Below are 23,625 nucleotides of genomic sequence, written 5' to 3'. Positions count from 1 at the left end.
ATACAAATCTACGTTATTTTATGTGTATTCGTATATATATTTTGAAACAAATTTACATTGTTTTATATGTATTTTGCATATCTATTTCAATACAAATTTACCTTATTTCATGTATTTTGTATATATATTTTAATACATTAATTTTTTATGTGCATTTTGTATATATATTTTTATAAAAAATGCGTTATTTTATGGGTATTTTGCTTCTTTATTTTCATACAAATTTACATTATTTTATTAATATTCTGTGTATTTATTTTGATACGATTTTACATTATTCTATTTGTGTTTTGTATATATTTTTTTATACAAATTTACGTTATTTTAAGTGTATTTGTTTATGTATTTTCATTCAAATTTACAGTATTTTATGTGTATTTTGTATATGTATTTCAATACAAATTTACCTAATTTTATGTGTATTTTGTATATTTATTTTCATACAAATTTAAATTATTTTTGTGTATTTTTGTATATAGTTTTATACAAATTTATGTTATCTTATGTGAATTTTGTATATTTATTTTCATACAAATACACATTCTTTTATTGATATTTTGTTTATTTATTTTGACGCGAATTTACATTATTTAATGTGTATTTTGTATATATATTTTTATACGTATTTACATCCTTTCATGTGTATTTTGTATATTTAAAAAAAAATGCGTTATTTTATGGGTATTTTGCATCTTTATTTTCATACAAATTTACATTATTTTATTTACATTCTTTGTATTTATTTTGATACGATTTTACATTATTCTATTTGTGTTTTGTATATATATTTTTGATACATATAAACATTATTTAATGAGTATTTTGTATATATATTTTATACAAATTTACGTTAATTTAAGTGTATTTGTTTATATATTTTAATTCAAATTTACATTATTTTATGTGTATTTTGTATATGTATTTCTATACAAATATACCTAATTTTATGTGTATTTTGTATATTTATTTTCATACAAATTCAATTTATTTTTGTGTATTTTTATATATAGTTTTATACAAATTTACGTTATTTTATGTGTATTTTGTATATGTATTTTCATACAAATACACATTCTTTTATTGATATTTTAATTATTTATTTTGACACGAATTTACATTATTTAATGTGTGTTTTGTATATATAATTTTAATACGTATTTACATCATTTCATGTGTATTTTGTATATACATTTCTATAGAAATCTACGCTATTTTATGTGTATTCGTATATATATTTTGAAACAAATCTACATTATTTTATGTATTTTGTAAATATATTTCATTACAAATTTGCCTTATTTTATGTTTATTTTTATATCTATTTTCATTCAAATTCAAATCATTTTATGTGTATATATTTATTTGTATTTACGTTATTTTATGTGTATTTCATTCAAAATTACATTATTTTATCGGTATTTTGTTCATTTATTTCGATACGAATTTAGATTATTTCATGTGTATTTTCTATACATATACATATAGAGTAAATTTCTATGAAAATATATATTCAAAATACATATAAAATTATGTAAATAAGTATAAAAATATACATATATCAAATACACCTAAAAAAATGAAAATTCGTATCAAAATAAATAAACAAAATTCCGATAAAAGAACGTATATTTGTAGGAAAATAAATATACAAAATACACATAAAATTACGAAAATTTGAATAAAAATATATACAAAAAAACAAAAAAATAAATTTCAGTTTGTATGAAAATAGATATACAAAAAACACATATAATTAGTTAAATTTGTATTTAAATACATGTACAAATTACACATAAAATAATGTAAATTTGTATGAAATGAAAACAAATTCACATAAAATAACGTACATTTGTATAAAATAGATATACAAAATATACATAGAATAATGTAAAATCGTATCAAAATAAATACACAGAATATCAATAAAATAATGAAATTTTGTATGAAAATAAAGATGCAAAATACCCATAAAATAAAGCATATTTTTTTAAAATACATATACAAGAATACACATAGAATAATTAAATTTGTATTAAAATTAATATACAAAATGCACGTACAATAAGGTAAATTTGTATTGAAAAAATATACAAAATGCACATAAAACAATGTATATTTGTTTCAAAATATATATACGAATACACATAAAATAACGTATATTTCTATAGAAATATATATACAAAATACACATGAAATGACGTAAATACGTATAAAAATATATATACACAATACACATTAAATAATGTAAATTCGCATCAAAATAAATAAACAAAATATCAATAAAAGAATGTGTATTTGTATTAAAATAGATATTCAAAATACACATAAAATATTTAAATTTGTATTACAATAAATATACAAAATGCACATACAATAAGGTAAATTTGTATTGAAATAGATATGCAAAATACACATAAAACAATGTAAATTTGTTTCAAAATATATATACGAATACACATAAAATAACGTAGATTTCTATAAAAATATATATACAAAATACACATGAAATAAGGTAAATACGTATAAGAAAATGTATACAAAATACACATAAAATAATGTAAATTCGTATCAAAATAAATAAACTAAATGCCAATAAAAGAATTTTTACTTGTATAAATATAAATATACAAAATACACATGATATAACGTAAAATTGTATAAAATTGTATAAAATAAACAAAAATAATTAAATTTGTATGAAAATAGATATACAAAAGACACATAAAATAAGCTAAATTTGAATTGAAATAAATATAGAAAATACATAAAATAATGTAAATTTGTATCAAAATATATATTCAAATACACATATAATAACGTAAATTTGTATAGAAATATATAAACAAAATATACATTAAATAATGTAAATACGTATGAAAGATATGTACGTAATGTAAAAATTTATAAAATTAAAGATGCAAAATACCCATAAAATAACTCATATTTAAAATATATATACAAAATACATAAAATAATTGAATTTGTATTAATATAAATATACAAAATACACATACAATAAGGTAGATTTTATTGAAATAGATATGCAAAAACACATAAAATAATGAAATTTTTATCAAAATATATACGAATACACACAATAAAATTACGTAAATTTTTTTAAAAATATATATACAAAATACACATAAAATAATTTAAATACATAGAAAAATATATATACAAAATACACATAAAATAATGTAAATTCGTATCAAAATAAATAAACAAAATTTCCTCTAAAAGAATGTATATTTGTAGGAAAATATAAATACAAAATACAAATAAAACAACAAAATTTGTATAAAATATATACAAAATACACAAAAATAATTTAAATTTGTTTGAAAATAGATATGCAAAATACACATGAAATTAGGCAAATTTTTATTGAAATACATATACAAAATACACATAAAATAATGTAAATTTGTATGAAAATATATAAACAAATACACATAAGATAACGTAAATTTCCATAAAATATATGTACAAAATATACATTAAATAATGTAAATATGTCTAAAAATATATATACAAAATACACAGAATAACGTAAAATCGTATCAAAATAAATAAACAGACTATCAATAAAATAATGTAAATTTGTATGAAAATAAAGATGCAAAATACCCATATAATAACGCATATTTGTTTAAAAATATATATACAAAAATACACATAAAATAATTAAATTTGTATCAAAATAAATATACAAAAGGCACATACAATAAAGAAAATTTGTATTGAAATAGATATGCGAAATACACATAAATAATGTAAATTTGTATCAAAATATATATACGAATACACATAAAATAGAGTAAATTTCTATGAAAATATATATTCAAAATACATATAAAATTATGTAAATAAGTATAAAAATATATATATATCAAATACACCTAAAATAATGAAAATTCGTATCAAAATAAATAAACAAAATTCCGATAAAAGAACGTATATTTGTAGGAAAATAAATATACAAAATACACATAAAATTACGAAAATTTGAATAAAAATATATACTAAAATACACAAAATTAATTTCGATTTGTATGAAAATAGATATACATAATACACATATAATTAGTTAAATTTGCATTTAAATACATGTACAAAATACACATAAAATAATGTAAATTTGTATGAAATGAAAACAAATTCACATAAAATAACGTTCATTTGTATGAAATATATATACAAAATATACATAGAATAATGTAAAATCGTATCAAAATAAATACACAGAATATCAATAAAATAATGTAAATTTGTATGAAAATAAAGATGCAAAATACTCATAAAATAAAGCATTTTTTTATGAAAATACATATACAAAAATACACATAGAATAATTAAATTTGTATTATTTTATATGTACTTTGTATATATATTTTTTATACGCATTTACATTATTTAACATTTATTTTGAATATATAATTTTATACAAATTCATGGTATTTTATGTGTATTTGTATATATATTTTCATATAAATTTACATTATTTTATGTGTATTTTGTACATATATTTCATTACAAATTTACCTTTTCTTATGTTTATTTTGTATGTGTATTTTGTACATTTATATCTATACAAATACACATTCTTTTATTGGTATTTTGTTTATTTATTTTGATTCGAATTTACATTATTTTATGTGTATTTTGTTTACATTTTTTTATACGTATTTACTTAATTTTATGTGTATTTTCTATATATATTTTTATAGAAATCTACGTTATTTTATGAGTATTCGTATATATTTTGAAACAAATTTACATTGTTTTATATGTATTTTTGCATATTTCTCAATAGAAGTTTACCTTATTGTATGTGCATTTTGTATATTTATTTCAATACAAATTTAAATATTTTATGTGTATTTTGGTATATATATTTTTTATAAGAAATGCGCTATTTGATGGGAATTTTGCATCTTTATTTTCATACAAATTTACATTATTTTATTAATATTCGGTGTATTTATTTTGATACGATTTTACATTATTCTATTTGTTTTTTGTATATATTTTTTATACATATTTACATTATTTAATGTGTATCTTGCATATATATTTCATACAAATTTATTATCTATTATTTATTTTCATACAAATACACATTCTTTTCATGATATTTTGTTTATTTATTTTGACACGAATTTACATTACTTAATATGTATTTTGTATATATATTTTTATATGTATTTACATAATTTCATGTGTATTTTGTATATATATTTCTATAGAAATCTACGTTATTTTATGAGTATTCGTATATATATTTTGAAACAAATTTACATTGTTTTATATGTATTTTTGAATATCTCTTTCAATACAAATTTACCTTACTGTATATGCATTTTGTATATTTATTTCAATACAAATTTAAATATTTTATGTGTATTTTGGTATATATATTTTTAGAAAAAATGCGCTATTTTATGGGAATTTTGCATATTTCTTTTCATACAAATTTACATTATTTTGTTGATATTCTGTGTATTTATTTTGATACGATTTTACATTATTCTATTTCTTTTTTGTATATATTTTTTTATACACATTTACATTATATTTAATGTGTATCTTGCATATATATTTTATACAATTTTACGTTATTTTATGTGCATTTTTGTAAGTTTGTATTGAAATAGATATGCAAAATACATATAAAACAATGTAAATTTCTTTCAAAATATATATACGAATACACATAAAATAACGTAGATTTCTATAAAAATATATACAAAATACACATAAAATGAAATAAACACGTATAAAAAAATGAATACAAAATACACATAAAACAATGTAAAATCGTATCAAAATAAATAAACAAAATACCAATAAAAGAATGTGTATTTGTATAAATATAAATATACAAAATACACATAAAATATCGTAAATTTGTATAAAACTATATACAAAAATACACAGAAGTAATTAAATTTGTAGGAAAATAGATATATAAAATACAGCTAAAATAAACTAAATTTGAATTGAAATATATATACAAAATACATAAAATAATGTAAATTTATATCAAAATATTTATACAAATACATATAATAACGTAGATTTCTTTAAAAATATATAAACAAAATACACACTAAGTAATGTAAATACGTATAAAAAATATGTACAAAATACACATATAATCATGTAATTCGTATCAAAATAAATAAACAAAATAACAATAAAATAATGTAAATTTGTATGAGAAAACATATACAAATAACGCAAATTTCTATAAAATATATGTACAAAAATGCACATAAGATAAAGTAAATTTGCATAAAACTATATATACAAAACGCACATTAAATAATGTAAATGAGTACATAAAATAACCTAAATTTGTATAAAACTATATACAAAAATACACAAAAATAATTTAAATTTGTATGAAAAGAAATATACAAAATACACGTAAAATTAGGTAAATTTGTATTGAAATACATATACAAAATACACATCAAATAATGTAAATTTGAATGAATATATATAAGCAAACACACTTAAAATAACGTAAATTTGTATAAAATATATATGCAAGATAAACATTAAATAATGTAAATGTGTATAAAAAAATATATACAAAAAACAAATAGAATAATGTAAAATCGTATCAAAATAAATACACAGAATATCAATAAAATAATGTAAATTTGTATGAAAATAAAGATGCAAAATTCCCAAAAAATATCGCATTTTTTATAAAAAATATATACCAAAATACACATAAAATATTTAAATTTGAATTGAAATAAATATACAAAATGCATATACAGTAAGGTGTATTGAAAAAAATATTCAAAAATACATATAAAACAATGTAAATTTGTTTCAAAATATATATACGAATACACATAAAATAATGTAAACTCGTATCGAAATAAATAAACAAAATACTAATAAAAGAATGTGTATTTGTATAAATATAAATATACATAATACACATAAAATAACGTAAATTGATATAAAAGTATATACAAAAATACACAAAAGAATTAAATTTGTATGAAAATAGATATACAAAATACACATAAAATAACTCATATTTAAAAAAAATATATACGAAAATACACATAAAATAATTAAATTTATATTAAAATAAATATACAAAATACACATACTATAAGGTAAATTTGTATTGAAATAGATATGCAAAATTCACATGAAATAATGTAAATTTGTATCAAAATAGATACGAATACACACAAAAAAATAACGTAAATTTTTATGAAAATATTTAAACAAAATACACATAAAATAATGTAAATACGTTTAAAAAAATATATACAAAATACACATAAAATAATGTAAATTCGTATCAAAATAAATAAACAAAATTTCAATAAAGGAATGTATATTTGTAGGAATATATATATATATATATATATATATATATATATATATATAGAGAGAGAGAGAGAACACATGAAATAATCTAAATTCGTATCGAAATAAATGAGCAAAATACCGATAAAATAATGTAATTTTGAATGAAAATATATATAGAAAATACACATAAAATAACGTAAATACAAATAAATATATGCACAATAAATGATTTGAATTTGAATGAAAATAGATATAAAAATAAACATAAAATAAGGCAAATTTGTACTGAAATATATAAACAAAAAACACATAAAATAATGTAGATTTGTTTCAAAATATATATACGAATACACATAAAATAACGTAGATTTCTATAGAAATATATATACAAAATACACATTAAATAATGTAAATTCGTGTCAAAATAAATAAGGAAAATATCAATAAAAGAATGTGTATTTGTCTGAAAATACATATACAAAATACACATAAAATAACATAAATTTGTATAAAACTATATATAAAAATTCACAAAAATAAATCTAATTTGTATGAAAATAAAAATACAAAATACACATAAAATTAGGTAAATTTGTATAGAAATACATATACAAAATACACATAAAATAATTTAAATGTGAATGAAAATATATAAACAAATACACTTAAATTAATGTAAATTTGTATAAAATATATATACAAAATACTCATTAAATAATGTAAATATGTATAAAAAAAATATATACAAAACACAAATAGAATAATGTAAAGTCGTATCATAATAAATACACAGAATGTAAATAAAATAATGTAAATTTGTATGAAAATAAAGATGCAAAATACCCATAAAATAACGATTTTTTTATAAATATACAAAATACACATGAAAGGATGTAAATACGTATAAATTTATATATATATATATATATATATATATATATATATATATATATATATATATATATATATATATATATATATATATATATATATATATATATATATATATATATATATATATATATATATATATCAAAAGAATGTGTATTTGTATGAAAATAAATATACAAAATACACATAAGATAACATAAATTTGTAAAAAACAATATACAAAAATACATAAAAATAATTTAAATTTGTATGAAAATAAATATACAAGATACACATAAAATTAGGTAAATTTGTATAGAAATACATATACAAAATACACATAAAATAATGTAAATTTGAATGAAAATACATAAACAAATACACTTAAAATAACGTAAATTTGTATAAAAAATTAATACAAAACAGAAATAGAATAATGTAAAATCGTATCAAAATAAATACACAGAATATTAATAAAATAATGTAAATTTGTATGAAAATTAAGAACCAAAATACCCATAAAATAACACATTTTTTTAAAATATATATACAAAATACAAAAAATTTATTTGTGTTAAAATAAATATACAAAATACACATACAATAAGGTAAATCTGTATTGAAATAGATATGCAAAATACATATAAAACAATGTAAATTTGTTTCAAAATATATATACGAATACACATAAAATAACGTAGATTTGTATAAAAATATATATACAAAATACACATAAATTAAGTAAATACGTATAAAAAAATGTATACAAAATACACATAAAATAATGTAAATTCGTATCAAAATAAATAAACAAAATACCAATAAAAGAATGTGTATTTGTATAAATATAAATATACAAAATACACATAAAATAACGTAAATTTGTATAAAACTATATACAAAAATACACAGAAGTAATTAAATTCGTATGAAAATAGATATACAAAATACAGATAAAATAAGCTAAATTTGAATTGAAATAATATACAAAATACATGAAATAAAGTAAATTTGTATCAAAATATTTATTCAAATACACATATAATAAGGTAAATTTGTATGAAAATATATAAACAAAATACACATTAAATAATGTAAATACGTGTAAAAAAATATGTACAAAATACACAGATAATCATGTAACTCGTATCAAAATAAATAAACAAAATACCAATAAAATAATATAAATTTATATGAGTAAACGTGTATGTTGTATATTTTTTCAATACAAATTTACCTTATTATATACGCATCTTGAATATTAATTTTAATACAAATTTAATTATTCGATGTGTATTTTTGTCTCAGTATTTTTATAAACATATGCTTTATTTAATGGGTATTTTGTATCTTTATTTTCATACCAATTTACATTATTTTATTGATATTCTGCTAATTCATTTTGATACGAATTGACATTATTCTGTGTGTATTTTGTACAATAAGGTAAATTTGTATTAAAAAAATATGCAAAATACACAAAAAAGTGTAAATTTGTTTTAAAATTTATATACGAATACACATAAAATAACGTAGATTTCTATAGAAATATATATACAAAATACACATGAAATGATGTAAATACGTATAAAAATATATATACAAAATACACATTAAATAATTTAAATTCGCGTCAAAATAAATAAACAAAATATCAATAAAAGAATGTGTATTTGTATGAAAATAGATATACAAAATACTCATAAAATAACCTAAGTTTGTATAAAACTATATACAAAAATACACAAAAATAATTTAAATTTGTATGAAAATAAATATTCAAAATACACATAAAATTAGGTAAATTTGTATTGAAATACATATACAAAATATACATAAAATAATGGAAATTTGAATGAAAATATATAAACATATACACTTAAAATAACGTAAATTTGTATCAAATATATATACAAAATACATATTAAATAATGTAAATATGTATAAAAAAAATATATACAAAACACAAATATGCACATCAAATAAAGTAAATTTGCATCAAAATATATATACAAAACACACATTAAATAATGTAAATGCGTATAAAAAAATGTATAAAAAATACCTTTGAAATAATCTAAATTCGTATCGAATTAAATTAACAAAATACCAATAAAATAATGTAGTTTTGGATGAAAATGTATATAGAAAATACAAATAAAATAACCTAAATACAAATACAAATATACACATAAAATAATTTAAAATTGCATGAAATGAATATATGAAACAAACATAAAATAAGGTAAATTTGTAATGAAATATATGTAAAAATACACATAAAATAATTTAAATTTGTATGAAAATATGTATTCAAATACACATAAAATAACATAAATGTAAATACGTAGAAACATATATATACAAAATACACATAAAGTAATGGAAATTCGTATCAAAATAAATAAACAAAATTGCAATAATAGAATGTATATATGTAGGAAAATATATATACAAAATACAAATAAAATAACTAAAATTTGTATAAAAATTTATACAAAAAAACGCAAAAATAATTTAAATTTGTTTGAAAATAGATAGGCAAAATACATTTAAAATTAGGCAAATTTGGATTGAAATACATATACAAAACACTCATAAAATAATGTAATTCTGTTTGAAAATATATAAACAATGTATTTAAATACATTTACAAAATACACATCAAATAGTGTAAATTTGAATTAAAATATATATACATATACTCTTAAATTAACGTAAATTTGTATAAAATATATATATATATATATATATATATATATATATATATATATATATATATATATATATATATATATATATATATATATATATATATATATATATATATATTTATATATTTATATATATATATATATATATATATATATATATATATATATAAATCACATTAAATAATGTAAATCTGTTTACAAAAATATATAACAGTACCCTGTTATCTATATATCCTCAGAGAAGAATATATATTATCTTATATACCAGATGTTCCTAGTGACCTACCATGTAGTAATAATTATAATTTGGACCTAACTGTTTTACAAGTTCTTTTTAAGTTGGCAACGTTCAAAATGTAATGGAAGTAAGATACACTCTTTAGATGTTATTTAACATCAAGTAAAGAATATTACACAAAAGTATGTAGAGACAACACTCACCTACTTGTGGATGCCATGGCGAAAAATGAAAATGTCAAAATTCGCTTAACTTTAAGATGCTGTGCAACAGATATCCTGGACACACCAGATATCAAAGGGGTACTGCCTGGTTAAGAGCCCAAACATCAGTAAGTGAAATGTAGAGATCACCCAAATTCGTTTCTTACATATCCCAATTTTCTATGCTGAAATATAAGTGTGTGGACTATATATAGGACGCCAGAATTGGGCCTAGAACACTTCCTTGAGGTACACCAAGCTTTACAGTGGTAGTAGATGATTTTTTGCCACGCTAAATACAGTACATTTGGTGTCTATTCGTTCAAGTAATCTTTGAACCAAGAAGAGAGTATTGGACCTCTGATCCCACTCAGTGGTACATTTTGTTAATAAGAATCTTATGATGTACTGTATCAAAGCTTTAGGCAAAATCTATAAATATGGATAAGACATGGAGTTTTTTTGTCAATTGCAGAAAGTACATCATTAGAAAAACACATTTAAGGCTACAAAAGTGCTGCAGTAATTTCCCGCCTAAAACCATATTGAGAAAGGGTTTAATATATTCTTAGTTTCAAGATATTCAATTAAATAAACCTTCATTAAAGTTTCAAATATTTTAGAAAAATTGTAAGTTGAGATATTGGTCTATAATTTTTAGGGTCATCATCGGGACCAGACTTGTGGATAGAGGTGTAATTTTGCAGTCTTCAACAGAGATGGAAAAGTTTCAGTTGTACAGATTGATTAAAAAGCTAGCCAAAGGATAGAAATCAAATGAGAGTTTCTTTTAATAACAGAGGGTGATATATAATTAATGCCTGATTTTTATTGTTTAATGACTTAATTACTGTAGCCAAATCAAAGGTAGTAACAATAGGGCACATCATACTAATTTGGAGAGTTACCTTTAAGATAGTCTTTCGGATCTATATTTATATTTGGGAGTTTTCTGTCAAGTTCCAGATGCAATAGTGGAAAAGTATCTATTGAAGGCTTCCGATATATCTGACGGATCACTTAATACTGGAATTATTATACTGCAATGACTTGATATTGTTTGCTTTGTATGTATTACCTTTTTAATTCATTGACTCGTTTGCCAAATCTTTTTGGTATTTCTGCGAAAATTTGTAAATATTTGGAAATAATAGTTCCTTTTGGCAACCCTAATAATCTGAGTAAAGGTAATTTCTATATTGTTTAAAGGTCTCATGAGAAACTGTTCCAAGTTTATACATTTTAAACAAGTTACATTTATGTTTGATAGATTTTAAGTATTCCGCCTGTAAGCCAAGCATTATGAAGTCTTTTGTAGTCACATATTTGTTTTAATGGGGAAACTTTTATTGTAACAATTCATAAACTCTTTCATAGAAAAGATTCTAATTATCATTTTGAATTTTTCTAGATTTAGTAGTTCCTCTGGTTTATTTTATGTAGCTCATTGGTAAATATATTATGATTTATTTTTGTTGAAGACTCTAAAATTTATCATCTGTTTGAGTGATATAGGTTTACATTGCTGATTGATATTGAAATGAATATGGGGAAGAAGATGGTCTGATATACAATAATGAAGGAGTTCCTGATAGTGAGGAGGTGTGAAATTGGTCCATATTTGATCTAGTAGGAGAGGGTTGATAAGCTCAGAGTATCGGGAAATCGTGTTGGTCTTGATATGTGGGGGAAATAATTAAGTGTTTGCATGGAATTAAGGAATAAATTAGTAGGAACATGAGTGTAATGTTCTAACAAATTAATGTTGAAGTCTCCTATAAGCAATGATTTGTTAAGTCTGAAAATGTCATTATTCAGCAGATCATTTATAACAGACGTGAATTCATTAACACCTATATGTTTACTGTTAGGCCTGTAAATAACGGCAATTACATAATTTGATTCACCTAGTATTAGTTTGGTACAAATTTCAATATTTTCATTAATGAAGCAAAACTGGTTCAATAATTCTATCTTCAAGGTATTATTAGTAAATATAGATATACCTCAATGTTCTCTTTCAGTTCTTACTAAGTGATATGAATCACACCCTTCCAATGAATAAAGATGTTTAGTATGTTCTTGCAGCCATGTCTCAGTAATAGCAATAAAGTCACGTGGTTTTGGTAAGCCATTAAGAAAAGATTTTAATACATCAAAGTTTTTGTGAAGTGATCTAATATTAATATGTATAATGTTAAGGTAGTTGTTATCTAATGACTTGGTTGCCGATATATAATCCTCAAAATTAAAGTATCTAGATAAAGATTTAAGATCTCGCTGCCCTGATATTTTCTCTGTTACATTTAATTCTAAGTTCAAGGAGAACACATCATTATCATCATACAAAGAATTATATAAATTATCCATATGTTGTAAACAAGATGACACGGATTAATAAATAAAACACACAAGTATGTTACAAAAGTAAATAGTAAGAAAGTCTCTCCAGGTGTGCAGAGAGGAAGTTATGACTAAAATTAATCATATTACTTGTAAAAATAATAATTATTAATTTGTAATAATCACAGCAGTAATTGTAGTAGCATTTGTAAGCATCCTAATAGAAGAAAAAACTAACAGTGAACTAATAATAACAGTAACCTTAAAATATTGACAAATAATGTTAATAGAATTGATAGCAAAGTATAATTAATAGTAATAGTAGTAGTAGTGGTAGTAGTAGTAGTAGTGGTAGTAGTAGTAGTAGTAGTGATAGTAAAAGTAGTAGTAGTAGTAGCAGTAATATAGTAATAGTAGTAGTAGTAGGAGTAATAGTAGTAGTAGTGGTAGTGGTAGTAGTAGTAGTAGTAGTAGTAGTAATAATAGTAGGTTAGCCTTGGTGAGTAGGACGTGTGTGGGTCGCTCCGTGTTTATATGCTGTTTTTTCTGTTACAAACACTATGAGCCTGTCAAAATAGACATGGTGATTAAGGAAGTGAATATCAGTGCAGCAAGGAATGCGGCAAGGAAAGCTCGATGGACGTGTAGGTTCGTGTCTGGTGTTGTGATTTAGAAATATCGTAAAACACACGGGTTGGGCATCTTAAGATAGAACGGCGGGTGGCGACCGTCGATGCCCGCCTGACCTCTGACCGAGCAGTTAATGGGCTGGGACGGAGGTTGCCAGCGACAAGAGAGGCTCCTCACACCTCCCAAACTGGCGGTTCTGTAGCTACGTATATTTAATCTATACTTGTATTTAGTTCAATTTAGCCTTGAAAGAGAGTGAAAACCAGTGTTGGCAGTCGACCCGGTGTTGTTGTTAGGTATGGTCGAATCAGTGTTATCAATATTTTCATTTAGATTTCATATCCACCAGAAAAAACAAATATATACTTAGCGTAATGAAATGATTGATATGAAACATATGTTAACGTAAGGAAAAACGGAACCAGCCACAGCGCCTTTGCAGCTTAAATTTTGTCATATAAATCAAGTAATCATTTCATAAACCTTGATATAGGCTACAACTTTTATTTAGAGACACTATTATTATTATTGTTATAATTATTATTATTATTTTGTCATTGTTACTATTATTAGCGTTGCCATTGTTGTTATTGCTAGTATTAGTAGTATTACTATAATATTCTTGTCATTATTATTAGTATTCATATTGCTTGTGTTCATACTATCACTGCTATTAAAACTACTGCTTACTTTATTATCGACGTTAGTGTCATTAATATAATTTTAATACTTTGTTTACTTCTGTTCTAATGCAATTACAATTATTACTCTCTCTCTCTCTCTCTCTCTCTCTCTCTCTCTCTCTCTCTCTCTCTCTCTCTCTCTCTCTCTCTCTCCTTCACACCGACCTCTCCTGTCTCTTCCCCACCCACCCTCTCGTCACACTCTACGGCCTACGCCCCTACCCAGCCCCTCGCTCCCAACACCCACCAACCGCCCTTGGTTACATGTACCTCTGTAACCTCGATGCCATGCTGACACTAACAAATTTCTCTGATAATATCTCCATCCCAACTCTCTCTCTCTCTCTCTCTCTCTCTCTCTCTCTCTCTCTCTCTCTCTCTCTCTCTCTCTCTCTCTCTCTCTCTCTCTCTCTCTCTCTCTCTCTCTCTCTCTCTCTCTCACCCTTTGAAAACAATGTGTCAGCCTATTATATTGATTATAATCCTATCTATATATCTGTCAATATCGCTAAATTAATAGGAATATTAATAATAGTGTCATTCCACAGTAGATATCACTACTACTTCCAATCGTAATCAATAATCAGTCATTATTACTACATGTACTACCAATATTCCTGTTGTCATTAATATCAATATCTATAATATTATAAATGCCTGACCCTCCAAACCAAAGAAGATGCTGCGTTTGTACAAAAGAAGATCCCAGATGTATAAATTGTGCATGTGTTGAGGAGAAAAGACGCTGTACGAACTGTAAGAAGAGCGACAGGTGCCAAAATCCCCTGGGCAGGGATCAGAGCAGGGAGGATAACGATGAAGCGCGACATCGCGGGGACAATGAGGGCCGCCGGGGAAGGAGTGAGCGGGGGGAGGGGGTGTCGGAGGGAGCTGCTGCAGAACCGCCACCTCCATATCCCTCTCAACCGGTACCACCCCTTCCATTGGCACCTCCAATGTTGCCACTACCAACACCACTACCACCACCCCCTCATCACTCTTCCTCTTCGACTGGACAGGGCGCGGCGGAGGTCGGGGGAAGCATTGCTTGGAAGGGGCTAGCGGAGGGGCAAGCAGCGAGGTGGGTGGATGACACATACCTTGAAGTTGTTGGGTGGTCTGCAAGAAATCTTTTTGAACCACCCAGATGTGGAGCCACGACATTTATCATCAAAGAAATTGTCACCCTGTTAAATAACTACATCCAGAACACTCAACTGGCGCCCCTATCACTGAAAATTGTATTCACTCTCCCTCATCTCTTCCTCCAAAAAGCACACCCAAAAACCAAACAAGCCGAAAATATCGAGGCATTAAGAAGGCGAGTTGCCTTGTGGCAAACTAACGAGTTAGATGCCCTCCTTGGAGAAGCCAGGGCCATACAGGAGAGGCTCCCCGAACTAACAAAAAAACACCTCCACAGAAGACAGGGCCCGGAAGTTTGCAGAGAAAATGCGACAAGGCAACGTTGCGTCTGCAACACGAGCTTTGTCAGAAAATTCCACATGGGTGTGCTTCCACTCACCAGGGACACAATCAATCAACTCAAGGAAAAGCATCCTCCACCGAGTGACCTGAAGGGACTGAGACTGGCAGGATGTCACTAACCACCGAATCCAGTTATATACGAAAGGATAACAGAAGAGATGGTGTGGAAGAAGGCCATCCAGACTCGTGGCAGCGCGGGGCCCTCAGGACTTGATGCACGGGGATGGCGAAGCTTGCTGAGCAGCGCCAACTTTGGCAATGCAGCTGGTGACTTGCGCAACACCACTGCAGCACTGGCAAGAAAACTCGCCTCCTCCAGCTGCCACTATGTGGACGCCCTGACTGCATGCCCTCTCATTCCCCTGGACAAGAAGCCGGGATGCAGGCCTAAAGGAGTCGGAGAAGTCCTGCGGCGCATCGTAGGCAAATGCATCATGGCTGTCGTCAAAGAAGATGTAAGAATGGCAGCAGGGAACCTCCAAGTTTGTGCGGGGCAGCAGGCAGGAGGAGAAGCAACAGTCCATGCCATGCGGGAGATATTTGACCACGTGGAGTGCGAAGCAGTGCTTCTTGTTGACGCCAAAAATGCCTTCAACACAATAAATATAAAAACTATGATACACAACATTAAAACCAAGTGCCCTAGCTTAGCTATGTATGTCGAAAATACCTATACATACCCGACCGACTTATACATAAACAGCCACAGTGGAAAAGTGAAAGTGTTAAAATCATCTGAGGGAACAATATAAGGTGACCCAATAACCATGGCTATGTACGCCCTGGGCCTATCAGTCCTCCAAAATGAAATCGCGTACGCAGAAACACGGGTGAAACAGGTGGCTTATGCGGATGACCTCTCAGGTGCTGGTAAAATCTCGGACTAAAAAGGGTGGTGGGACACTGCGAACACCGCCGGCCCTGAGATAGGATACATCCCTAACGCCACCAAGTCTGTCCTTATCGTCAAACCTGAACATTATGACCATGCCACATAAACTTTTAGAGGAAGAGGCGTCATTGTGACAAAAAACGGACAACGACACTTAGGTGCAGTGATCGGGACAGAGGTATATAAGGAGGAATACGTGGAGACAAAGTAGCTGAATGGGTGAAGGAAATAGAACCTTTGTCTGCCATTGCCAAGACTGAGCCACACGCTGCCTATTCAGCGTACACCCACGGCATCCAGCATCGGTGGACGTTCCTGATGCGCACCATCCCCAGCATCAGTGGACTCCTCCGACCACTGGAAAATGCCGTCAAAAATGTATTCTTTCCGGCGCTGGTGAAATCTCATGCTTTTGGGGAGGAGGAAAGGGATATGCTAGCACTTCCTCCAAGACTGGGTGGAATGGGGATCACCAACCCTGAGAAGCTGGCTGATAAGGAGAACCAAAACGCCATCAGCCTTACCAGGTCACTCATCAACAAGATCATCGCTCAGGAGGCAGAGGGCGAGATAGACCAAACAGAAATAAGAGAAATTAAATGAAAAATCTCAGAAGAAAGGCAACAGACCCAAAAAGACGAGCTGGACCGTCTTACACACCACCTGTCCCCAGAAATGGGAAGAAAATACACACAGCACAGGAGGCAGGCGCCTCTAACTGGCTAACGTCATTACCAATCAGAGCACAAGGATTCAGCCTCAACAAACAAGAATTTGTCGACGCCGTTGCTCTGAGATATGGCTGGCCGATTGAGGGACTGCCTGATCTCTGTGCATGCGGATCACCAAATGATGTCACCCACACCATGACATGTAAAAAGGGAGGCTTCGTCTGTATTCGACACGATGAAGTGAGGGATCTGACAGCCAGCATGCCCGGGGAGGTATGCCAAGACGTCACTACCGAGCCGGCACTGCTTCCCCTGGACGGCGAACACCTTCGGTACAGGACAGCCAATACCTCACAGGAGGCACGGGTTGATGTAAGTGCCCGCGGATTCTGGGTGCGCGGACAGCAGGCGTTCATGAACATCCATATTCGACCCGATGGCTGCCTGTCACCGTGAGCTGCCCCTGCAAGCCGCCCACCACAGGAACGAGCAGGAGAAGACAAGGGCATACGGTGAAAAGAATCCAACATGTGGATCAGGGCAGCTTCACCCCTCGTCTTTACCACATCCGGCAGGATGGGTCCCAGGGCAATGCTTCTACGCCGCCTCATGAACTAATCTCAGAAAAGAAGCATCAGCCAAGGAGTCACGTTGTCGCCTGGATGAGGTGTCGCTTCTCGTTCTCCCTGCTCAGGTCGCCATCCTATGTCTCAGGGCACCAGACACTCTGGCCCAAAAGCCACCAACATCTCAATATGGACTATGAAGCCACAGTGGTGGAAGTATTGATGACATTAGATTGGGTCGTGGTGACTTGAGTAGGGGAAGGAAAGGGGATCTAGACGTAATAGATGATAGGTGATTTAGTGTCAGGTAGTATTAGTGATATGGTTGGATGCCACAGTCATTAGTGAACAGAGTTGGGGCTAATGACCTCCAAACTATGGAGCCCTCCATGATTATGTATCAGGAAAATAAACATGGGTGGAGGTATCATATGTAGTAATAATAAGTAGTAGTAATAAGTAGTAGTATGTTAGTAGTAGTAGTAGTAACAGTAGTAGTAGTAGCTAGTAGTAGTGGTAAGAAGTAGTTTTAAAATATAGTAGTTCTGGTGGTAGTAGTAGTAGTAGTAGTAGTAGTAGTAGTAGTAAGTAGTAGCAAGGTAGTAGTAGTAGTAGTAGTAGTAGTAGTAGTAGTAGTAGTAGTAGTAATGGTAGTAGTAGTAGTAGTAGTAGTAGTAGTAGTAGTAGTAGTAGTAGTAGTAGTAGTAGTAGTAGTAGTAGTAGTAGTAGTAGTAGTAGTAGTAGTAGTAGTAGTAGTAGTAGTAGTAGTAGTAGTAGTAGTATATACGGAAGTCGCGAAGAGCTTAGATTTTAAATTTCCAGCCTGCTGGGAAATTTAAAAAATCATAAAAAATATTCTTATAAAATCCACAAAGTTTCCAAAACCGAAACAATTGGAAACCGTACTATTTGAGGGATGACTGTATACTACTACTTATTAAATATTTTTTATGCCCTTGCCCATCACCCACTTTTTAAATTTCACTTTTCTTCCTAAGCGTTATCAAGAGTAGAAAGAATGAACTTGTTATAAGAAAGCATTAGACAAACCCCTACTAGCGTCAGAAAGGTGCTGCCCCGCGCCAGGGCCGGGAAGCCAGACAACCTTGTCATCTTTGTCTGCTGTGGATCACTAAGAAGGACACTTAGCAATCCTCAGATCTCTTGACCATGCCAGATGAAATTAGCAAACTTGTCTGGGAGGAGGCACCTAAGGAGTCCCATTTTCCTTCCGTCACTAGCCCAAGATTTTCTCCTCTGAGCTCTCCCCAGAAAATACATACTTGCGTCACTACTAGTAGCAATGAAACTGGCGTAGTGTTATCCATGCTGCACAAGGCAACTACATTACCTAGGACGACGTGAGGTATCGTGGAGCTTCAATGATCTTACAGGCAACTATAAATATCAGACTTACAGACACATGATGTCAGGAAATAACAGGTGATTACAAGGATAAAGATTATTAAGAGATTATTAACCCGGTGGTAGCAAGATGGGATCATGTTTTAATGGTCCCTTCCAAGCGAGAAAAATGAGAAAACATCACCCCTCACAATATCAAACCATTTCATAATATATATCAAAGGAAAATCAAGAGATCAGATTAAGTATCATCTATTTTACCTTTCCGGCCAATTCAAATTTGGCCTGTCGTCAGCTATTGCTACACGGTGAAGCCACAAATTTGTCCTGTTAAGCTGCTTTGGTTTAAGAAGATGCTCAATTATAAACACTTACCTGCGCCATGATAGGCTGGGGCCGAATACCATCCAGGCCCTCAAGCCAGTTTCACCGGCGCGCTCCGGCTATAGGCATAGACGTAAAAAAAAAAAAGTGAATTATTTTCCTGCTAGCATGTGTACTCCAGCGAGGGGCACACTTTCAAATGTGCTGTGCCTGGTACACCCGGGGCAGCCTGTTGGACCAGTTGCCGGGCATCTCTGTAGACGCCGCCTCCAGGCTCCGGGCCAGCCCCACGGCGGATTTTTTTTTTTTGCTCGTCGAAGTCGTCTGAAATGACCTGAAACACCCCATACCCGCTGGGGCCTCTGGCAGGCGGATGGTGATGGAATCCATGGTGCACAATGGGACAGAAATCACCTGCAAGAGCTGTGGCGCCACTATAAACACTTGTCTGCACCATCGACGTCCTGGGGCGATCTACCATCCAGGCCCTCAAGAGAGCCTCACTGGCGCTATGGGCGTTCACGTAAAAAAAAAAAAAAAAAACTTTTGTATTTAATTACACACCGTCACAATGGTCTATAAAGGAAAGGGGAGAAGATGGCCAAGTGTCATGCAAGCTGACGTTCCTACATGAAGCAATGAAGGAAGGGCAAACCACCTGTGTTCAACCAGCCTCGTAGCTTGCCGCTGTCCATATAAAGTTGGTACCTGAGCTTGACCCTAAAAATCATTGAAAAGGTTTGACACCAAGCTTGACCCTAAAACCATTGAAAAAGTTTGACCTTAAGTCAAGCTTGGACCCAAAAAAATCATTGAAAAAATTTGACCCCTAAGCTTGACCCGAAAAAGAATCATTGAAATAAGCTTGACCCTAAGCTTGACCAAAAATCATTGAAAAAGTTTGACCCCAAAGCGTGACCCAGAAATATAATTGAAAAAGTTAGAACCCTAAGCTTGACCCTAAAAAATCATTTAAAAAGTTTGGACCCCTTTAAGCTTTACCCAAAAATCATTGGAAAAGTTTGACCCCCAAGCTTGACCCAAAAAATCATTGAAAACGTTTGACCCCTAAGCTTGACCCTAAAAAAGAGTAAACATTCTCGGCGCTGACTCACCGGTCTTGATACTCCTTGGACGCTGCCATTGTTGTTGAGGCGTCGGCTCGACATGGCTGCCGGACCAGGGCTGATGGCGAGGTTCGCAATCCACTCGTGGCCGCTGGTTCCAAGGCCATAGCGATGCTGACCGGGCGGCAGCTGCTTGAAGAACGTCGTGCCCACCATCTGACAGGGAATCAGCAGGAACCCACACTCCACAAAAACAAGCCGGCACTCCTCCGCCGCTGCCACAGGACACACTCTCAGGGCTGAAGGAAGGTTATTAACAGGACTGTTTTAACTTTGACCTTGTAAATTTGTGGAAGAGGAACTATCTAAGAGTGACGCAATATTACTAATTCAGAGCGGTACACTGTGCACGTTCGTTCGGTATTCACATGTTGCTACCATCACACACGGAGATCACATAATTGACGTGATGTTCACTAGGTCCAGTGACGGACGGAATTCTTCACACTTGGGCACTAAAAGGTTTGGAACAGATTATTGAATTTATATTTACAGACCCATTGAAGTTCAATCGCAGGCCATAAACGCCAGGAGGCTGAGTTCAAAAATTGTGTGTTCTACATGAGCGACGTTCATTACTTTTTTTTTTTTTTTTTTACAAGGTAAAGGAGACTTAGCTCAAGGGCAAGGCCAAAAAAAAAGTAAACATTAGTAAAAAATAAAAAAAAAGCCCGCTACTCGTTAGCTCCTAAAAGAATCCAAAGAGGTGGCCGTGAAAGGAGATCAAGTCCCAGTTGCTCTGGAGGAGAGGTGTCCTGATACCCTCCTCTTGAAAGAGTTCAAGTCGTAGGCAGGAGGAAATACAGATGAAGGAAGATTGTTCCAGAGTTTACCAGCGTGAGGATGAAAGAGTGAAGATGCTGGTTAACTCTTTTGCATAAGGGGTTTGACGAGTATAGGGATGAGCATGAGTAGAAAGTCGAGTGCAGCAAGGGCCGCGGGAGTGGGGGAGGCATGCAGTTAGGGCAAGTTCAGAAGAGCAGTCAAGCGTGGAAATATAGATAGAAGATAGAAAGAGAGGCAACATTGCCGCGAATTTAAGAGGTAGAAGACTATCAGTATGGAGGAGGAGAGCTGATGAGACGAAGAGCCTTTAGCCTCCACCTGTCCAGAAGAGCTGTGTGAGTGGAGCCCCCCACACATGAGATGCATACTCCACGAGGGCGTGACAAGGCCCCTGTATGGACAGCAACTGCAGGGAGAAGAACTGGCGGAGACGTACAGAACGCCCAGCCTGAGGAAGCTGATTTAGTAAGAGATGATTATGAAGTTCCAGTTGAGATTTTGAGTTAAGGATAGACCGAGGATGTTTAGTGTTGAGGAAGGTGATAGCTGGGTGTCAAAGAATAGGGATAGTTGTTTGGAAGATTGTGTCGAGCGGATAGGTGGAGAAACTGTGTTTTGAGGCGTTGAAGGACACCAGTTCTTCTTGCCCCAATCGGAAATAATAGTAAGGTCTGAGGCTAGTTGCCCTGCAGCCTCCAGCCTCGAGTCGTTAAGTTCCTGAAGGGTGGGTCTTCTATTAAAAGAAGTTGGAATAATGCAGAGTGGAATCATCGGCGTAGGAATGGATAGGACAGTTCGTTTTGGAAAGAAGATCATCAATGAACAACAGAAAAGAGAGGGAGATAGACAGAACCCTGTGGGACACCACTGTTAATAGATTTAGAGAACAGTGACCGTCTACCAGCGGTGAAATAGAACGGTCAGAAAGGAAACTGGAGATAAAGGGTACAGAGAGAAGGATAGAAACCGTAGGAGGGTAGTTTAGAAAGCAAAGATTTGTGCCAGACCCTATCAAAAGCTTTTGATATGTCCAGCGTAATAGCAAAAAGTTTCACCGAAACGGCTAAGAGAGGATGACCAAGAGTCAGTTAGCAAGAAGGAGAGATCACCAGTAGAACGCCCTTGCGAGAACCCATACTGGCGATCAGATAGTCAGAAGTGAAAGGTGCTTTGAATCTTACGGTTGAAGATTGATTCAAAAGCTTTAGATAGACAAGAAAGTAAAGCAATAGGACGGTAGTTTGAGGATTGGAGCGGTCACCCTTCTTAGGTACAGGCTGTGTGAAGGCATACTTCCAGCAAGAAGGAAAGGTAGATGTTGACAGGCAGAGGCGAAAGAGTTTGACCAGGCAGGGTGATAAAAAGCACGGAGGCACAGTTT

Source organism: Eriocheir sinensis, unplaced genomic scaffold, assembly GCF_024679095.1.
Source record: "Eriocheir sinensis breed Jianghai 21 unplaced genomic scaffold, ASM2467909v1 Scaffold5, whole genome shotgun sequence".
Taxonomy (NCBI): domain Eukaryota; kingdom Metazoa; phylum Arthropoda; class Malacostraca; order Decapoda; family Varunidae; genus Eriocheir; species Eriocheir sinensis.
The sequence above is the reverse complement of the archived record's forward strand: the minus strand, read 5'-3'. Positions refer to the sequence as shown.